Source organism: Bombina bombina, chromosome 5 (genome assembly GCF_027579735.1).
Source record: "Bombina bombina isolate aBomBom1 chromosome 5, aBomBom1.pri, whole genome shotgun sequence".
NCBI classification, from domain to species: Eukaryota; Metazoa; Chordata; class Amphibia; order Anura; family Bombinatoridae; genus Bombina; species Bombina bombina.
In genome coordinates this window covers 381,133,249-381,153,559 of record NC_069503.1, presented here as the reverse complement: position 1 = coordinate 381,153,559, position 20,311 = coordinate 381,133,249, and the positions used below count along the sequence as shown (strand labels likewise).

Genomic DNA, 20,311 nt, shown 5'->3' with positions numbered 1-20,311 from the left:
AGCCAGGGATCAGGAACCAGGAGGGACGTCAGACAGCCAGGTAATACACAGGAGCTCTCACAAACAGGTCTGAGACAACGCAAGGGCAAAGCATACTGAATAGAGGCCTTTAAATAATAAGTGATGACATCACAATTCTGAGACTGCATCCTGTCTCACACGGATGATGTACACCAGTCTGGCCATAAAATGATGTGCAGGAAATGAGCAGCATCACACAGTATGCACCAGAGTCAGCAAGAAAGGTGAGTAAAATGGCTGCCAGCAGCACATGGCAAGCAAGGCAGGGATAATAACCCTGACACAGAGAGCCTCTTCTACTTCTTTGTCCTTTTGGTTGAGGAGCTTGATTCGCTTGGTCTATGAGACAGCGGGACATAAGCCTCCTCAGAGGATCACGGCTCATTTAACTAGAGCTGTGGCTTCGTCTTGGGCCTTCAAGAATGAGGCCTCTATGGAGCAAATTTGTACCTGGTCCTCCTTACACACTTTTACAAAGTTTTACAAATTTGACGTTTTTGCTTCTGCAGAAGCTGTTTTTGGGAGAAAGGTTTTGCAGGCTGTGGTGCCCTCAGATTAGGGTCCGCCTTTTCCCTCCCGGTTTCATTCATTGTCCTCTAGAGCTTGGGTATATGTTTTCCCAACAGTAATGAATGAAGCCGTGGACTCTCCTCCCCTTTAGATGGAAAACATAAATTATGCTTTACCTGATAATTTAATTTCCATCGAGGGGAGGAGAGTCCACAGCTCCCGCTTCTGGCACCATTTATACCCTGATATTTCTCCTACTGTTCCTTGTTCCCTCGGCAGAATGACTGGGGGATGAGGGAAGTGGGGGAAGTATTTAAAGGGACAGTCTACACCAGAATTATTATTGTTTAAAAAGATAGATAATCCCTTTATTATCCATTCCTCTGTTTTGTATAACCAACACAGTTATATTAATATATGTTTTACCTCTGTGATTACCTTGTATCTAAGCCTCTGCAAGACTGCCCCCTTATCTCAGTGCTTTTGACAGAAATGCAGTTTAGCCAATCAGTGCAGACTGCTAAATAACTCCATGGGAGCGAGCACAATGTTAACTATATGATACACATGAACTATTACTGTCCAGCTGTAAAAAACTTTCAAAATGCTCTGAGCTAAGAGGCGGTTTTCAACGCTTTAGAAATCAGTTTGAGCCTTCCTAGGTTTAGCTTTTCAAAAATACCACCAAGGGAACAAAGCAAATATAATGATAAAAGTAAATTGGAAAGTTGTTTAAAATTTCATGCCCTATCTGAATCATGAAAGTTTAATTTTGACTAGACTGTTTCTTTAAGCCTTTGGCTGGGGTGTCTTTGCCTCCTCCTGGGGGCCAGGTTCATAATTCCCAACAGTAATGAATGAAGCCGTGGATTCTCTTCCCCTCGATGGAAATGAAATTATCAGGTAAGCATAATTTGTTATTTTGAATTCGAGATCCAACTTTTAGCAGACACCCAAACACCACAGCTATTTTTTCTTTATTTTGTCGTCTGTTAATACCGGCAATCAGCAGCTGTACCACTCACACACAAATTGAGTGTGCACTCCATGGCACAGCAGGCACCAATGAGTGTGCACTCACTTTAGGGGAGGTACAGCTTCTGCTTAACTGTACTGCAAGAGGATAAAATAATGTGAGTTGACATTACTGAGTTTCATCTTTGTTTGCTATGTCCTCTTGGTATCCTTTGTTGAAAAGCATACCTAGGTAGGAATCTGAGGTGCACTACTGGAATTTAGCTGCTGATTAGTAGCTTCACATTTATGCCTCTTGTCATTGACTTACTTGATTTAATCAGCTAGCTCCTAGTAGTGCATTACTTTACTTCAACAAAGGCTACAAATAGAAAGATGCAAACAGAAGTACATTCTAAAGTTGTTTAAATTCTAAGTTCTTCCTTAATCACAAAAGAAAATGTTCCTTTATTTTCAAACTAACAAAATTATACCTTTAAGTACATTTTGGTGTGAAGAACCAAAACAGGATTCAGTACATAGAATACTTTTTTTATGATATATGATTTATGATATACTCTTTGTATATGTAAGAAGAAATGTAATGGCCCTTTAATGTTTTCCACTGCTGCAGTCATCTATTGGTTATAATACAACTATACAATTCATATATTAAATATATTTATATTTGCTATTTTGCAAGCTTATACTCCCCAGAAGATGAATGCAGGCCTTAGTCTCACTCTTTGCTTAGTATTTGGTCATCACAACACAAAGGTACTGGCGTCTGATATAGTTTTGTCCTCTTAACCATTTCTGTGTCAGAAGAGCAAACCATTAATTGAAAATGTTTAATGACCTAATTATACATAGCTGGGTTACTTTATGCCTATTGCATTCAGACTTTTATGTAACCAGTCTCATAGAAAATTAATAATTTACATTCATCATTACAGGAAAGAGGGCAGTCAGTCTAATAATCCAGAAACAAAGAAGTGAAGCATGATCAGATCAACTCAGATGACTTGCTTGCTTGACAGGGATCCAGCTTTTTTCCACTTTTTTCCCCTTAATAACATGATTAAGTTGAGCGATGCAACAGCACATTAATTATATTAAAAAATATTATGTATATATATATAACTTTTGGAGATATAGCCATCTGATAGAGATTTTTATTTTTTATTGTGAAATAGTTATCACTAAAGTCCATGTTATCACCAATATATGTGGGAAACACTAATATTGATTCATTAAAGGGACATCAAAGTACATTTTCTTATTTATGCAGTGAAAATGATTTACTACACTACAAAAGATCTGCACATACAATAAATCTGTAGAAATTATTCAATACTGTCTAGCTTTTTATGGGATACACTTTATTCTGAGCTTTCTGATTATATTTTTACTTACACACTGTAACAATAAGTATATTTAATATTTTTTTCGGCATTGTTATGTTTAGTTCTGCTTAGCATTGATATTCCTTAAAAACGTTTTAACTGTTTGTATGGCAATTAATTCTAAATTTCCTTTGCGCTCCACTTTATCTACAGCGTGCTCCGGCTGTGACGTATATTAATTATTCCCCCATCACTATCCAGTCTCGCATCCGACTCTCCTTAGCTCTCGACATTGATTATTTTTGATAAAGCAGAGAAGGTTATATTTTGTTACGGTGCAGCAGCGCACATAAGATATTTGTTGTGATTTCTTTTTTTCTCCAGCACTACCGAGTCACACATCCGTCCCTCCTTTAGCGTTCTTTGCTATTTTTTGTTATTTTAAAGCACAACAGATTATTTTGCAAAGAAGTTGGTTTATATATTTTATTTAATCCACTAAGAGGGTTTTTTATGTGTTGCTCATAGTTATTCCTTGTGATTATTTCCGTCTATCTGCTATGCTTAGGACACCCTGATCATTATTTATATTTCTCTCCTCCAACAATGTGTTTTTGTTTCACATTTATATATATTACAGTGATTGTAACATTGTCTGTATCTATTTTATTATTACTGGAGCATACTAGACCTGTCCCCTCATGTATGATCTTAGTTCCTTTAGAATGTTGATCCACTGCTTATTTACATACTTTATTTAAGTGTATGTTTTTGCAAAATATGTAACTGGTTTTTGCTTTTTTTTTCCAGCGTGTTCTTGCATTTAATGTATGAATCACCTTATGCATGCTATTCAATTTAATGCTACCATTGTCTCTAAATTATTATGTTCTCACACTGTTTATTTTATTTAGGAGAGTTATTCAGATTTTTCTCCAAGATTTAAGAATTTATTTTCTTTCCTAAGACATGGAGAGTCCACAACGTCATTCCAATTACTAGTGGGATATTCACTCCTGGCCAGCAGGAGGAGGCAAAGAGCACCACAGCAAAGCTATTAAGTGTCACTTCCCTTACCCATAACCTCCAGTCATTCTCTTTGCCTCTGTCAATGGAGGAAGTGAAGTTTGGTGTCTGAAGAATTTTTTTCCTTTTTTGGGTACTTTTCTCTGCAAGCAAGGATTTGGGTTTAGCTGTGTCCACGTTAATCTCTTAAGTAAGAGTAGTGGTGGCTTTTAAGCAGTTAGGAAGTAGTGTGGTGGTCCTTACTCTATTTTCCTAACATATTTGCTGCCCTCTTCACAGAAAGCCAGAGTTGTTTACTCTGTTCTTTCTTTTTCCACAGGTCTCTGTAAGGAGTATGTGTCTATTTAATTTTTATTTTTGGTCTCATAGACTAAGTGCTCTGATAGAGTGACAGGCTACATGGGGCTTTTTGTGTGTTACACAGTACGGCAGTTTGGCTGCCATTTTTAGGAGGAGTGTCAATCTCCTAGCACGGCAAATGTGGGGGACTGTTTCATTCAGCAGTTAGGAAAGCACGCTTTTAGTTAGCTGCACAGTTCCTGTTTGCCGGTCATGTGACTCGCCGCTCTTCCGATACGGAGAGGAGCGGCATCACTGTTTCCTGGCAGTTTTCTGTGTCAAGTTGCTTGCAGCAGTCTCCGTGTACATTTTAAATCCGGCTGCAGTTTAAACACAATAATTTCTCTGAGAGTAAGGTAAGTCACCTCAGACTGTTTGAGGTGTAGAGGTGTGAGCCTTATTAGTGTGAATAACGCTTTGAGACATGCATTTTATTTTTAAAGGGACAGTAGTTCATTTTCTAATATTTTTATTTTGCTTGTTCTTTTTGAGGAACTGTTATATTTTGAGCTATGGACATGGAATCAGAAGCGGTTTCCTTTGCTAAATGGTTACTATACCTAGAGTCACAAATTGTTTCACCTATGCAATTTTGTGCTGTGTGTCGGAGATTATTTCACAGGAATTGGAGAAGCCAGGGATTCCTTTCTCCCCATCTCCCGTCTTTAACAATATGTTTCCTGTTACTGACTCAATTAGAGATTTATGGCACACGGTGCCTAAGGTAGAAGGGGCTATTTCTACTCTGGCTAAGAGAACTACGATCCCTATCGAGGATAGCTGTTCCTTTAAGAAGATGTACGTTCATCAGGGTCTTCAATGGCAATGTGCAGTTTGTATTGCCACAGTAGCAAGTGCAACATCTTATTGGTGTGATGCCTTGTCTGAATTAATTTTAGAAGAGACTCTGTTGGAGGAGATTCAAGATAGAATTAAGGCTCTCAAATTTGCCAATTCTTTTATCTCTGATGCTAACATGCAAATCATTAGACTGGGAGCCAAGATGTCTGGCTTCACTTTTCTAGCCCGTTGGGCTCTGTGGCTTAAATCTTGGTCAGCTGATGTTACCTTAACAAATCTATACAATCTGCGCTGTGAGGGTAAAGGCTCTTGAATATATGGGAGCTTCCTCTAAGCTTCCAAACAACAGTGATCCTAGGAAAGGGGAGGGGAAGAGACAAGAGCGCCGATTGGCTTATACCCAGAAATAAGAGAAAATAGTTTTTTTTTTAAAAAACATCTTTGTAAGAATAATTTTATTTATAAAACATATGTAAAGTTTCCATAAAAAGGGGTTATATACGATATCGAGATAGTTTTTTTTTATTTAAAATTATTCTTAAAACAATGTAAGTAACACCTTGAATGTATGTAAGAATATAGCAAATCTTATTTTTACTATACTTTGTATTGTTTGCTTAGAATCAAATGGATACAATCGTGTTGTTACTCGGATTAACACATAGTAAGTGGTATTTTAAAAAAAAAAAAGAGAGCGATAATCTCAGGAACTAAGCTGCAATATAAATACCTGCAATGGCTAAAAAATAGGTAACATACGAAAAAGTTAATATGGTTGGCCAACCTTATCACTATAAAACAATAAATGTATAGGAAAAATATCCTTATTAGAAAAATATCCTTATATAAAATTCCTAGTACTTTACAAAAGAGCGTATCGCAAATGACATACTACTAAGTTGATCTCAACAGTAACTAGTGTTGCACGCTTATGCCAGTATAAATTTCTACCGCTGTTTTATAGTGATAAGGTTAGCCAACCATATTAACTTTTTCGTATGTTACATAATTTTTAGCCATTGCAGGTATTTATATTGCAGCTTAGTTTCTGAGATTGTCGCTCTCTTTTTTTTTTAAAAAATACCACTTACTATGTGTTAATCCGAGTAACAACAAGATTGTCTCCATTTGATTCTAAGCAAACAATACAAAGTATAGTAAAAATAAGATTTGCTATATTCTTACAAACATTCAAGGTGTTACCAAGGTGTTCTCGATATCGTATATAACCCCTTTTTATGAAAACTTTACATATGTTTTATAAATAAAATTATTCTTACAAAGATCTTTTAAAAAAAACAGCTATTTTCTCTTATTTCTGGGTATAAGCCAATCGGCGCTCTTGTCTCTTCCCCTCCCCTTTCCTAGGATCAGCTGATGTTACCTCCATGTCTAAGCTCCTGGCGCTTCCTTACAATGGTAAGACCTTGTTTGGGCTTGGTCTGGCAGAAATAATTACTGATATAATGAGTGGAAAAGGGTCTTTTCTTCCACAAGGCAAGAAGAACAGACCTAAAGGACGTCAAAGTAATTTCCGTTCCTTTCGTAACTTCAAGGGTTAAAAGTCTTCCTCTCTCTCCAAGCAGGAGCAGTCCAAGTCTTCTTGGAGACCCTATTAGTCTTGGAACAAGGGGAAGCAATCAAAGAAACCCTCAGCTGAGTCTAAGTCAGCATGAAGGGTCTATCACCGGTCCGGGATCGGATCAATTGAGGGGGGGGAGACTTTCCCTATCTATGACGATTTTTCTGATGGAGGTCAGAAAATCAAAACTTCTCTCTTCTTGCCTCTCTCTACAGTCTACTGTTTGGCCATTAGTGGCTCAGTGTATGGAGGTAGTTGGTCGCTTCCATGGACATCATTCCTTTTGCTCGATTCCATTTGAGAGCTCTGCAGTTATGCATGCTCAGACAATGAAACTGAGATAATTCAGATCTGTCTCAGAGTATAGATCTGGATCAGTTGACAAGAGACTCTCTCTCATAGTGGCTTTCTCAGGATCATCTGTCTCAGGGCACATGCTTCCGGAGACCCTCCTGGTTGATCGTGACCACGGACGCCAGCCTGCTAGGCCGGGGGAAAAGTCTGGGACTCGTTCAAGACGCATGGACTATGAGTTGAGAGTGATCTACAATGCTCTAATGGCTTGGACTCAATTGTCCTTAGCCCGGTTTATCAGGTTCCAAATGGACAACTTCACCTCAGTGGCTTACATCAACCACCAGGAAGGAACTCAGAGTTCCTTAGACATGAAGGAGATGGCACAGATTATTCAGTGGGCAGAGGCTCACAATTGTTGTCTATCTGCCATCCACATTCCAGGAGTGGACAACTGGGAGGTGGATTTCCTGAGCAGACCTACATTTTATCCCGGGGAGTGTGCTCTCCATCCAGAGGTGTTCTACAGGTTAACCCTAAAGTGGGGGGTGCTGGAGTTGGATCTGATGGCGTCGCGGCAGACTGCCAAGCTTCCAAGATGCGGTTCAAGGTCAAGAGATTTGCAGGCCGCTCTGATAGATGCTCTGGCGGTTCCTTGGGATTTCGGTCTAGCATACCTGTTTCCTCCGTTTGCGATCCTTCCACGAGTCATTGCTCGTATCAAACAGGAGAGAGCGTAGATAATTCTAATAGCTCCTGCATGGCCTTGCAGGATCTGGTATGCAGACCTAGTGAAGATGTCATCTCTTCCACCTTGGAGGTTACCTCTGAGGAAGGACCTCCTAACTCAGGGTCCATTCCTCCATCCAAATTTATTTTCTCTGAAGCTGACTGCTTGGAGATTAAATGCTTTGTTCTGGCTAAGCGTGGGTTTGCAGAGTCTTTCATTGATACTATGATTCAGGCTCGCAAGCCTGTTTCTCGTAAAATTTATCATAAGGTATGGCGTAAATACCTTTATTGTGTGATTTAAAGAGCTACTCTTGGAGTAGGGTCAGGATTCCTAGAATTTTGTCTTTTCTCCAGGAAGGTCTGGAGAAAGGGCTGTCAGTCAGTTCTCTAAAAGGTTAGATTTCTGCACTATCTATTCTTTTACATAAGCTTCTGGCGGATGTGCTAGATGTTCAATCTTTTCGTCAGGCCCTGGTCAGAATCAGGCCTGTGTTTAAACCTGTTGCTCCTCCTTGGAGCCTTAACCTTGTTCTTAAAGTTTTGCAGCAGGCTCCATTTGAGCCAATGCATTCCATAGATATTAAGCTGTTATCTTGGAATGTTTTGTTTATTTTGGCTATCTCTTCTACTCTGAGAGTTTCGGAAGTCTCGGCTTTGCAGTGTGATTTGCCTTACCTTATCTTTCATGCGGACAATGTGGTTCTTCGTACCAAATTGGGATTTCTCTCTAAAGTGGTTTTGTCCTAATCATCTTCTCATAAGGAACGTCTGTTGCACAACTTGGATGTGGTGCATGCTCTAAAATTCTATCAACAGGCTACTAAGGATTTTCGCCAGTCCTCTGCCCTGTTTGCTTCACTGGAAAGCGTAAGGGTCAGAAGGCTACTGCTACTTCTCTTTCCCTCTGGTTGAGAAGTATGATTCGTTTTGCTTATGAGACTGCTGGACAGCAGCCTTCTGAGTGTATTACAGCTCATTCCACTAGGGCTGTTTCATCTTCATGGGCTTTCAAAAATGAAGCTTCTATGCAACAGATTTGCAAGGCTGCAACTTGGTCCTCTCTGCATTCTTTTTCCAAATTCTACAAATTTAATACTTTTTCCTCGGCTGAGGATTCCTTTGGGAGAAAGGTTCTTCAAGCAGTGGTGCCTTCTGTTTAGGCCTAACTGTCTTGTTCTCCCTTTCTATTCATTCCGTGTCCTCTAGCTTGGGTATTGGTTCCCACTAGTAATTGGAATGATGTTATGGACTCTCCATGTTTTAGGAAAGAACACATAATGTATGCTTACTCGATACATTTCTTTTTTTCTGGACATGGAGAATCCACAACCCCACCCTTTAGATTAGACAGTAATTTTTTTCAAAACCTCAGGCACCTCTACATCTTTGTGTTATCTACTTTTTTCCATTTCCCTTTGGCTGAATGACTGGGGGTTATGGGTAAGGGAAGTGACACTTAACAGCTTTGTTGTGGTGCTCTTTGCCTCCTCCTGCTGGCCAGGAATGAATATCCCACTAATTGGAATGACGTTGTGGACTCTCCATGTCCGGAAAGAAAGACATTTATCAGGTAAGCATGATGACATCACGATCTGGGTTGCTGAATAGCATTGACAGTTTGTTGAATCCAATTAGTGAGTCTTTTGTAACTAGTGAAGCCTTTAATGCAGCCCAGATCGTGATGTAGACTGTCACTTTAAGGATATAGTTAATTACTAAGTACCAGGAACAGCAGGCTGCTGCAGCTGAACACCAGGCTCTAGCATCAGAGAGGCTTCCTGAAAGAAAATATCATCTAGAGCTAGCAGAAATTTGACTGGAAAGAGCAACTGCCTCCCCTGTTGTTAGTAGTTAGTAGTTAGAGACTCTATTGTACTCAGACCACACACAGAGAATATCCCTATTATAGATAGGGATTTGGATGTATTTCTGCGTGGTGTTGAAACGGTTTGCAAACAGGACCAGTGGGCAAAGTATCTCAACCCTGGTTTGAAAGGTCATGCACTTCACACTTTTGCAGAACTGCCTCCAGAGTCTGATCAGGACTATGATGTAATTAAGGCTGCACTGCAGAGGAGGTACAATCTCACTCTTGAGATTTACAGAAAGAAATTCTGGACTCTGCAGAAGCATACATAAGAAAGCTACACTGCCGTTGTGAGAAGCCTGAATATAGCATTCAAGCAGTGGATCAGAAGGCTAAATATTACCACCATGGATGACCTGGAGGATCTGATAGTTAAGGAGAAATTAATGCAGCTGTGTCTAGCAGAAGTGCAAGAGTGGGTGCTGGCAGATTTCTTTATGGCTAACAGATAACCAATGAATATGAGGAAAGCATTTACTAAGGGGGTATCCAACTGGAAAGGTGTTTCTGTACAACCTCCCATCACCAATCCTGTTGTACTATCTTTTGCTTCAACTTCCTCTGGGAGAAGGGGAGCTACTACCACTTCTGGGTAGGGGGATACAAAATAGGGCACATCAGCACTAACTGCCCAGAAAGGAAAAAAGCATCAGCAGGGTTAGGCTGCCCCTCAGGGTTACCATCTTCTATTTGTTTGCGATCCAGCCACAGGAAAGCAACAATGAGAACCTACAACCTGTAAATGTTGGAAATAAGGTACCATTGGGGCTTCGGGACACTGGTGCAGAAGTGAATAGTCTGTCCAGAGCTAGTGAGCTCTGAGGACATTATCCCTGGAAAAACTCTAGCAGTAGAAGGGATTGAGGTAGTACAGCCTGCAGTGCCTGAGTATATCTGGACTGGGGATCAGGGAGAAGGTTAAGAGATGTGGATGTGTCAGATAATATTCCTACAAATGTATTGCTTGGTTCTGACTTGGGTAGGTTATTATCGCAGTATATACCTGATTATGATACCTGTGTCGTAGGTAAACTAGATATGGGTCTTAATGCACAAGGGACCGTGTGTAACTATGCTCAGTGGCATGCTGACGGGGATGCACTGACTGAGATAGAGAGCCTAGTGAGAGTGAGAATCTGTTGGTACTTGAACCAACCAGCCCTCACCTTCAGTGTGTGGAGGTAATACAAGGGGGGTTCCCTCTGTATCAGCGGTGACCTGTCATCAGTCTGCCCAGGCCTATAGGGGGAACACCCTGCTAGAGAGGTTGGGGAACCTCACACAGCAAAGCAATTCGTAATTGTCAGGACTTTCAGCAGGCCCATGAGACAGTTCCCACATTAGAGAAGATCAGGGACCTAGCTAATCTTGCTTACAGACTCCAATAAAGATAGAGTATACTAGGATAAAGGGAGATTGTCCATTCCAGTGGAGGAACAGGATCCTTGGCTAGCTGTGAGACAGATAGTAGTACCTAAACAGTTTAGAGAGCAACTGTTGGGGGTAGCCCATGAAATTCCCATGGCATGACATTTGGGGGTACAGAAAACCAAATCATTTTTATTGGCTTGATATGGGTACCAAGCCAAGTAGTACTAGTCCCCAAAAAGGACAAAGCCACTAAGTTCTGTGTGGATTACAGAAAGCTGAATTTAGTGACTGCATTTGTTGCCTATCCTATGCCTCTCATAGATGAGCTATTGGATAGACTAGCTGGGGCCACATTTGTTAGTAACATGGATCTCAGCAGGGGATACTGGCAGATCTTTTTGACTCCATAAGCACAAGAGAGTTCTGCCTTTATCACTTCCTTTGAGTTATATACATTCCAGGTGATGCCCTTTGAGATAACAAATACCCCTGCCACATTTCTATGACTAGTTAACCATTTGTTGGAGAGACTACAGGGGCATGCTGTTGCATATCTGGATCATATTGCAGTGATTAGTGATATCAGGGAGGAACATCTCATTTATCATCAATTTGCTTTGATCTCTTGGTATTCTTAGTTGAAAGCTAAATCTAAGTAGGCTCATATGCTAATTTCTAAGCCCTTGAAGGCCACCTCTTATCTGAATGCATTTTTACAGGTTTTCACAGCTAGAGGGTGTTAGTTCATGTGTTTCAAATAAATAACATTGTGCTCACGCACGTGGAATTATTTAAGAGTTAGCACTAATTGCCTGAAATGCAAGTCTGTCAAAAGATCTGAGATCAGGAGGCAGTCGGCAGAAGCGTTGATACAAGGTAATCACAGAGGTAAAAAGTATATTTCTATAATAGTGTTGGTTATGCAAAACTGGGGAATGGTAAATAAAGAGATTATCTATCTTTTTAAACAATTACATTTTTGGTGTTTACTATCCGTTTAATGATTCACCTGTGCTACAGGCACCTGATATTCACAGAAGATTCATAGTTCAAACAGATGCTTCTATCTATGGTCCGGGGCTGTTCTGAGTCAGATGGATAAGAAGGGTGAAGAACACTTAATTGTGCACCTTAACATGAAGGTACAAGAAAAGAAGTGGCATAGGCAACTGTGGAAAGGGAGTGCCTTGCTATTGTGGGCATTGCAAAAACTATAGCCTTATCCTTATGGACCCCAGTTTACTATGATTACTGATCACAACCCCTTACATTTGTTACTTAGGGTAGCTGTATCAAATAATAAACTCCTCAGGTGAAGCCTAGCTCTACAACAATATGAGTTTACCATACAACATAAAAAGGGCAGTACACATGGTAACTCTGATGGGCTTTGACACCAGGGGGAGTGCTCCCTCTGACCCACAGCTGGAGTGGCTTGTGTGCTACCTCCCTTTTACATCTCTTATTTGAGGGAGGTGTCATGAAGGTCTCATGATTTTAGGCGCAAGGGGTTAACTTTTTATCTGTGGGTTAAATGTTTTTGTTTTTCCAAATGATGCTTGTCGCTGTGTTTGTTTTTTCTTCTTACAAAATCAGAGTTTCATCATAAATAGCTATAAGCTTCACTGGAGAAAACTTTATTGCCTAAGGTCAGTTTTACAGCCCCAACTTAACACAGAGAGTGATTTTTATGATGCAAAGATGTCAGCAGAGACTTGATTAAAACTAGTGCTCTTTACCCAGAGAGAGCTAAGGTCCATCACATGGTCCATAAATCTGATAGCAGAGAAAAGGGTATTTAACTTTGATTCCAAAAATATGTATGACATTTTTACATGGGAGCCTATGTAACAGCGTGAGTGATCATCTTTTCTTGCCAAGCTCCCTTGGCGTAGGTTTCTAAGCGAGTACAGTGTTAGGATCTGTTTTTCTCCATTTTATTTTAAAAACTGTTTTGCGTTGTGTAATTTTATTTGTTAAACACCTTTTTTTCTTTTTTCTTTTGCTCATAATACCTTTTCCTTTATTAAGTTTTGCCTTAGTTGAACCAAGTTACTGAAAGAGACTGTTAATATAATTTTTTTAATGCAAAATTGGGTTTTTGGATTTTAATCTGTGTAGTACGGGACAAAGCACTCCTAATTTTAACTATCCTTTGTGGTGGCAGCATTTCGTGTAATAGATGCAGATAGGGGGTGGTGATGAAAGGGAATTTTGTTACTTTCTGGAGCTAGAATAGTTTAGAAAGTGTTTTGTTAACCCTTTCATCTCTGCATGTGGAAGATTTCAGTCAATTTACAACCCTACAGTAGCATTATGCACAAAAATCTTAGGTCTGATGATTGCATCACATAACTTTCCATTTACTTGGTTTCACAATGAAGCGTCTTCGACTTTGCATGCTACAACAGTCGTGCAAGGACTATCAGCTTTCTCTGAGAATTCTCTTGGATTACAGAGCAAATAAATCTCTATCCTGGTGGATAGATCTCCAGTCCTGTTCTCTGGGGACATTTTTTTGTTAATCTTATCTGGACATTATTCAAAAGATGGAAGTCTTTAATTTTTTCTGGAGACAGTTCTAGTGTTGCACCTTTTTTTCCCTGCTTTGTCCTTTCTTACCTTTCTACTTCTCCTTGCTTGGCTATACAACAGGCTAGTGTACCAGAAAGACAGTGGAAGGGAATAAGTCCTCTTGGAGTTTTGGGAATCTTTGCCTCCCCCTAGTGGCCAGAGTAGAATACCAGGAGTAATGGCTCGTGTACTTTCACCACCGGGAAATAAATTCATTTATCAAGTCATCGCAAATGTTGTTTTTTTTTTACATGGAGTTTTACTGGACCTAGTAATTAAACTCTAAAACATAGATACATTTCCTTATTGGTTGGTGGGGATGAGGTGGTCTGGTGGGTCCTGAGCCCAGATGTTCACATTGATGAAAAACCACTATGTGTGAACCAAAACACAAACAATATAACCCAACCAAAATCAATTATTAGCAAAACTTATTTACTTAGTGGGGGTGCCAAAAAGTAAATATCAAAACGTGGAAGGAGAGAGAAAGTGCCTTTCTTAAAACTCATGCAGTAGAATATATTTGTTCTAATTAATTGTTAATACTGTATATATGATTCTGATCTGAGATTTTTTTGCAGATGTTGTATGCACATATCCCAAACAGTTTTAATAATTGCACACACACACTACTGAAAAAAATATATATTGCCTTATAGGTAGGACTGTGTACTATTAGTTTATTGAGGGATGTTTTGTTTCGGTGGGGTGGGTACAATGGGATAACCATTGCTGATTGCTCCATAACTGCACTCAGATGGTATAGTTTATTGATTCTGGTATTTGTTGGAATTGGTAATATTTAGTACTGTAGGATTTATTCTTATCCCAGAGGGGATTTTTAGTGTTTCTATGCGTAAACTGGTGCTTCTTTGTGTCTCCTACTTTTTTCACAGATGTTCACATTGCCTGCTAGCACATCAGTTCAAATGTGCCTTCAATTCCTTATATCATTTCCTTATATCATATTCGTATATACAGTGTCTTAATGATGCATTATTTGACATTGCCATAGGTGGTGTTTCCTACTCACTATGGTGTATTTTATCGGCCGTTTTACTATCAACCTTGGAATATTAGGTTCTTCTCTGTAATAGCATATTTATGTCCCTTTATTAGTACACTAGAATGATTACTGTTAACTTCATAGATCTGCTTAACTGTTTTGCGAAACAAAAAAGTGTCACAAAACATATAAAAAAATACATTAAAAAGTATAGTTACACTCATAATAACACCATCTAATAAAAGATATATAAAAGAAAAAGATTGCATTCAAAAGTTACAAAGGTTCAAAGATATGCAATCTCAGGTGTTAAAAAAAAAAAGGCAGGCATGCAAAGGGCTTTAACATAGAAATATATACATGTCTAAAGATGTATATGTATGTACAGATATACACACTTAAAAGCATACAGTACATGTACACTTATATATATATATATATATATATATATATATATATATATATATATATATATATATATATATATATATATATATATATATATATATATATATATATATATATAAGCATTGGAGCCCATTGCAGTTAAGTAGATGAAAACATATAAAAGCATATTTATGCAATATTCATATTAATAAAGGTTTTAACTTTGTATTTACTATAAATATTTGTCATTTCAATGTTCTGCACATAGCATAATATGTTTATGCATTTATAAATAGATATTCCAATATATATTTGTATATGTCTAGGTCTTCTAGGTCTTGGAGACTTGCACTTTAGAAGAATATTTCAAATGCAGTAGATGGGGACATTTTTAAAATCCTTTATACAGGATTCTCTTTGGCAGTGGGCAGGCATATTATGTATGTTGAGACAGTGCGGATCAGGTCCGCCAGACCTCGCTGAATACGGCGAGCAATACGCTCGCCATATTCAGCATTGCACCAGCAGCTCACAAGAGATGCTGGTGCAACGCCGCCCCCTGCAGGCTCGCCAGAAACACGGGCCATCAAGCTCCATTCGGAGCTTGATAGATAGGCCCCTAGGGGTTAATCTTCCCTTTATTGGGACGTTTTTCCTCTTTTGGCTAATTTTATTGAAATACTTTATTAGTATGTGTGTGGGGCTTATGTTTTATACAGGGATTTATGTATAAACTTAAAATTTAGTAGTTGATATTATTTGCTTGCTTAGCTTAACAGGCTAACTGACAGATTGCTTAAACGTTTGTGTAAATTTAGCGCCGGTGTTGTAGGCAGAGGGAAACGTGCAACTTTTACTTGCTGCGTAGTTTCCTCTCTCTGCTGGTCATGTGACGTCTTTCTGCTGTTGGATAGTTACGGAGCGGCGCAGTGTAATTGAATTTCCATCTCTTCAGTGTCGATCTACTGTGCGATCATTTTAGAGACTTCCGGCAGCCAAATTGTGTATAACTGTTACAGTAAGGCACCTCAGCTTGTCTTAGGTGTAGGGGGCCTGATTGGTTTATTATTTTAAATAATTTTTGCATAACGTTAAGTGGCTATGGTATTAAAAATTCTTAAAGTGACAGTGTACTTAAAACATTTCTACAACTGTGTCTTTTGACAAATGCTTGTTATGCCTAGGCACAAATTGTTTTGCCTATGCAGTTCTGTGCTGCATGCTTAGCTAGAACACTTCAATTTAAAGATGAATTGTTGCCCGCTGAGCCCAATGTCTCTCAGGATGATGCTGTTCCGGCAATGCCACAAGCTTTCTCCTGAAACACCCCAAGCCTCTATGACATCACATACAGTGCCCTGCAGTTCCTCTCAGCCTCCTGGAGGAGTTTATTTGCCTGCAGATTTTGCTGCACAGGTATCTTCTGCCGTATCTGCAGCATTATCTGTTTTTTCCTATGCTGGGAAAACGCAAGAGGAAAATTAGACATTTAGATAGTAAGGTTTCTGTTCCACCTACTGCTACCCAGGTTGCCCTCCCTCATAAGTCTGATGAGGAGGATACGTTAGTAGCCTCTGAGGGTGAAATCTCAGATTCGGACAGTATTATTCCTTCGTTTTATTATAAAGAATGTTGTGTACTGTTAAGGGAGGTATTGGCTACTTTAGACGACTCCGATACCTCTGTCGTTGTCTAACCTAAAAAGTCTAGTAAACTTAATTAATACTATGATGTTCTTTCCTCTGTGAAAGTTTTTCCTGTCCCAGACCGTGTGTCAGAGATTATTTCACAGGAATGGGAGAAGCCAGGGATTCCTTTCTCCCTATCTCCCGTATTTAAAAAGATGTTTCCTGTTGCTGACTTCATTAAAGATTCTTGGCGCACGGTGCCTAAAGTAGAAGGGGCTATTTCTACTCTGGCTAAGAGAACTACGATCCCTATAGAGGATAGCTGCTCCTTTAAGGATCCCATGGACGAAATGCTGGAAGCTTATTTGAAGAAGATGTATGTTCATCAGGGTCTTCAATGGCAACCTGCAGTTTGTATTGCCACAGTAGCAAGTGCGGCATCTTATTGGTACAACACCTTGTCTGAATCAATCTTAGTAGAGATTCCATTGGAGGAGATACAAGATAGGATTAAGGTTCTCAAACTAGCCAAATTCCTTTATTTCTGATGCTAACATGCAAGTTATTAGACTGGGAACCAAGATGTGTAGCTTCACTGTCCTAGCCCGCAGGGCATTGTGGCTAAAATCTTTGTCAGCTTATGTTACCTCTCAATTCAAGCTTCTGGCGCTTCCTTTCAAGGGTAAGACCTTGTTCAGACCTGGTCTGGTAGAAATAATTTCTGATATTACGGGTGGAAAAGGGTCTTTTCTAACGCAAGACAAGAAGAACAGACTCAAAGTAATTTTCGTTCCTTTCATAACTTCAAAGGTCAAAAGTCTTCCTCTCCATCTTCCAAGCAGGAGCAGTCCAAGTGTTCTTGGAAGCTCAATCATTTTTTAAATAAGGGGAAGCAATCAAAGAAACCCTCAGCTGAGTTTGTTAGCATGAAGGGTCGGCCCTCGGCCCAGGATCGAGTCAAGTGGGGGGCAGACTTTCCCTGTTTTGTCAAGCATGGAGACAAGATGTCCTTGGGCTGTGGACATAGTATCTCAGGGTTACAAAATAGAATTCAAAACTTTCCCTCCCAGGGACAGATTCCACATCTCAAAATTTTCTGCAGACCAAGTAAAAAGAGAGGCATTCTTGAACTGCGTTCAGGAGCTTTCCTCCCTGGGAGTGATTGTTCCAGTTCCAGTAAGGAAACAGGGTCTAGGATTCTATTCAAATCTGTTTGTGGTTCCCAAAAAAGAGGGAACATTTCAACCCATTTTAGACCTAAAGTGCCTCAACAAGTTACTCAAGGTACCGTCCTTCAAAATGGAAACCATATGTTCCATTCTTCCTTTGGTCCAGAAGGGGACAGTTCATGACGACCATAGACCTGAAGGACACGTATCTTCATGTTCCCATTCACAGGGATCATCACAAATTCCTGAGATTCATCTTTCTAAACAAACACTTTCAGTTTGCTGCTCTTCCGTTTGGCCTTGCCACAGCTCCCAGAATTTTCTCAAAGGTTCTGGGGGCTCTCTTTATCTTTTCAACAAGCAAACTCTCATACAGAGATCTTTTTCTCTTTTCTACGTTCCCACGGTTGGAAAGTGAACCTGGAAAAGAGTTCCCTTGTTCCAGCTACAAGGGTGGTTTTCTACAGACCATAATAGATTCCCTATCTATGAAAAAATGTCTGACTCTACTGTACAGTCTACTGTTTGGCCATCAGTGGCTCAATGAATGGAGGTAATTGGTCTGATGGTCACTTCCATGGACATCATTCCCTTTGCTCGATTCCATTTGAGAGCTCTGCAATTATGCATGCTCAGACAATGGAATTGGATCTGTCTCAGAGGATAGATCTAGACCAGTCGACAAGAGACTCTCTCCCATGGTGGCTTTTTCAGAACCATCTTTCTCATGGCACATGCTTCCAGAGACCTTCCTGGGTGATTGTGACCACGGACGCCAGTCTGCTAGGCTGGGGAGCAGTCTGGGGCTCGTTAAAGGCGCAGGGACTATGGAATCGGGAGGAGTCTGCTCTCCCCATAAACATTTTGGAATTGAGAGCGATTATCAATGCTCTGATGGCTTGGTCTCAATTGTCTTTAGCCTGGTTTATCAGGATTCAATCGGACAATATCACCTCAATGGCTTACATCAACCACCAGGGAGGAACTTAGCCATGAAGGAGGTGGCACCGATTATTCAGTGGGCATTGTATGTTTTACTGACGAAATGTCAATGTTAAATGGTTTTAAAATGTTTCTTTCGAAAAACAATGCTTACGCTATGAGATAGGGTTGCCACCTTCAATACAGAAAAATAAGGGCCGCCTGCCGCAGCGGGGGCCACACCCCTCAGGGCCACGATGACCACAGGCCCGATGACGTGCCAAGCTTACCCAATGAGAACCCCATAAAGTATACATTGAGAACTTGCTTTTTCCCATAGGATGCATGCAGCAAGAAGAATGTTCAGTTGTCACATTGTTAATGCCATGCAATATAATTAAAGGGACACTGAACCCACATTTTTTTTTTCTTTCATGGTTCAGATAGAACATGAAATTTTAAGCAACTTTCTATTTTACTCCTATTATCAATTTTTCTTTGTTCTCTTGCTATCTTTATTTTAAAAGTAGGAATGTAAATCTTAGCAGCCAGCCCATTTTAGGTTCAGCACCATGGATAGCACTTGCTTATTGGAGGCTTATTTTTACCCACCAATAAGCAAGCATAACCCAGGTTCTCAACCAAAAATGGGCAGGCTCCTATGCATCGCATTCCTGCTTTTTAAATAAAGATAGTAAGAGAATGATTAAAAATTGATAATAGGAGTAAATTAGAAAGTTGATTAAAATTTCATGCTCTATCTGAATCATGAAAGAAAAAAGGTGGGTTTAGTGTCCCTTTAACCTTCTCACTGCCAGGGATTTTATTAATACCAGTGAATATTCTAAAATTCCCAGATCTAGATGCAGTTAAGCCTTGATCCTTGTTTGTGGCTGCAAAAAGGACATTCCCCATTACATACATACATACTGCTGCCATAGACTGCTATAGACACGTGCACACTCCTAAGCTCCTACCAACCTACCTGGCTTTAGTCTTCAACAAAAGATACAAAGAGAACAAAGCCAATTTTATAATAGAAGTAACTTTAAAAGTTGTTTAAAATTGCATACCCTATCCGAATCATTAAAGTTTACTTTTTACTTTACTGTCCCTTTAAGGTAAATTATTTACTATTACTTAAAGGGACATTAAACACTAAATAAATGCTAGATAGAATGATGCATTCACAGAACAAATTAGTCTGATAATAACATGTATTTTTAAAAATGTAATTAGTTGTTAAAATAGTGACAAAATAAGTGTAAACTTTTAGTGTCTATAAAGCAAAGTGAGCAACATATTTTACTTTCTCAGCTGTTGCCAATTAGGGACAGTTATAAAAAGGTAGTGTGCAGCCAATGGCTGGGTAGAATATAACAGTGTTCTGCTTTTCCATTTCTATCAGGAACTGAAATGCTTACAATTTCAAAATGGAATTATAGGAATAGGGGACAAAATAAATAATTTAATTATGATGTAGGTATTTTTTTAATATATAAGATTTATAATTTTTTTATTACCATCTCAAAGCGTTTAATATCCCTTTAAAAAGTTCTCATAGCTATAAACTTAATAGCAGAATGGATGTATATTAATGTAAAATGCTGACATTTAATATTTGTTTACACTAGTATGAAATAAATCTATAAATACATATTGCTATCAATTTCGACTGTCATGTTAAATTTACTGTGTTATTTCCAGTCCAGCCTAAACAGCATTAGTGTAATTCGGGTTTAGAAAATTGAAAACTAATTAAACATGTTTTGTTTTATTTAAT

At 39.2% G+C, this 20,311-nt stretch overlaps 1 protein-coding gene across 3 annotated transcripts in view; it reads left to right on the top strand.

Annotated features, from left to right (window-relative positions):
- TBC1D5 (TBC1 domain family member 5) overlaps positions 1–20,311 on the top strand; it is a 1,730,009-nt gene that overhangs the window by 762,517 nt on the left and 947,181 nt on the right. Inside the window, exon 1 of one of the 3 annotated variants that reach the window (XM_053714216.1) lies at positions 11,916–11,985. The exons of the other annotated variants lie outside the window; for them this stretch is intronic. The gene's annotated coding sequence lies outside the window, so the exon portion shown is untranslated. Of the gene's footprint in view, positions 1–11,915; positions 11,986–20,311 lie in introns of those variants that run through there. 3 annotated transcript variants of the gene reach the window in all.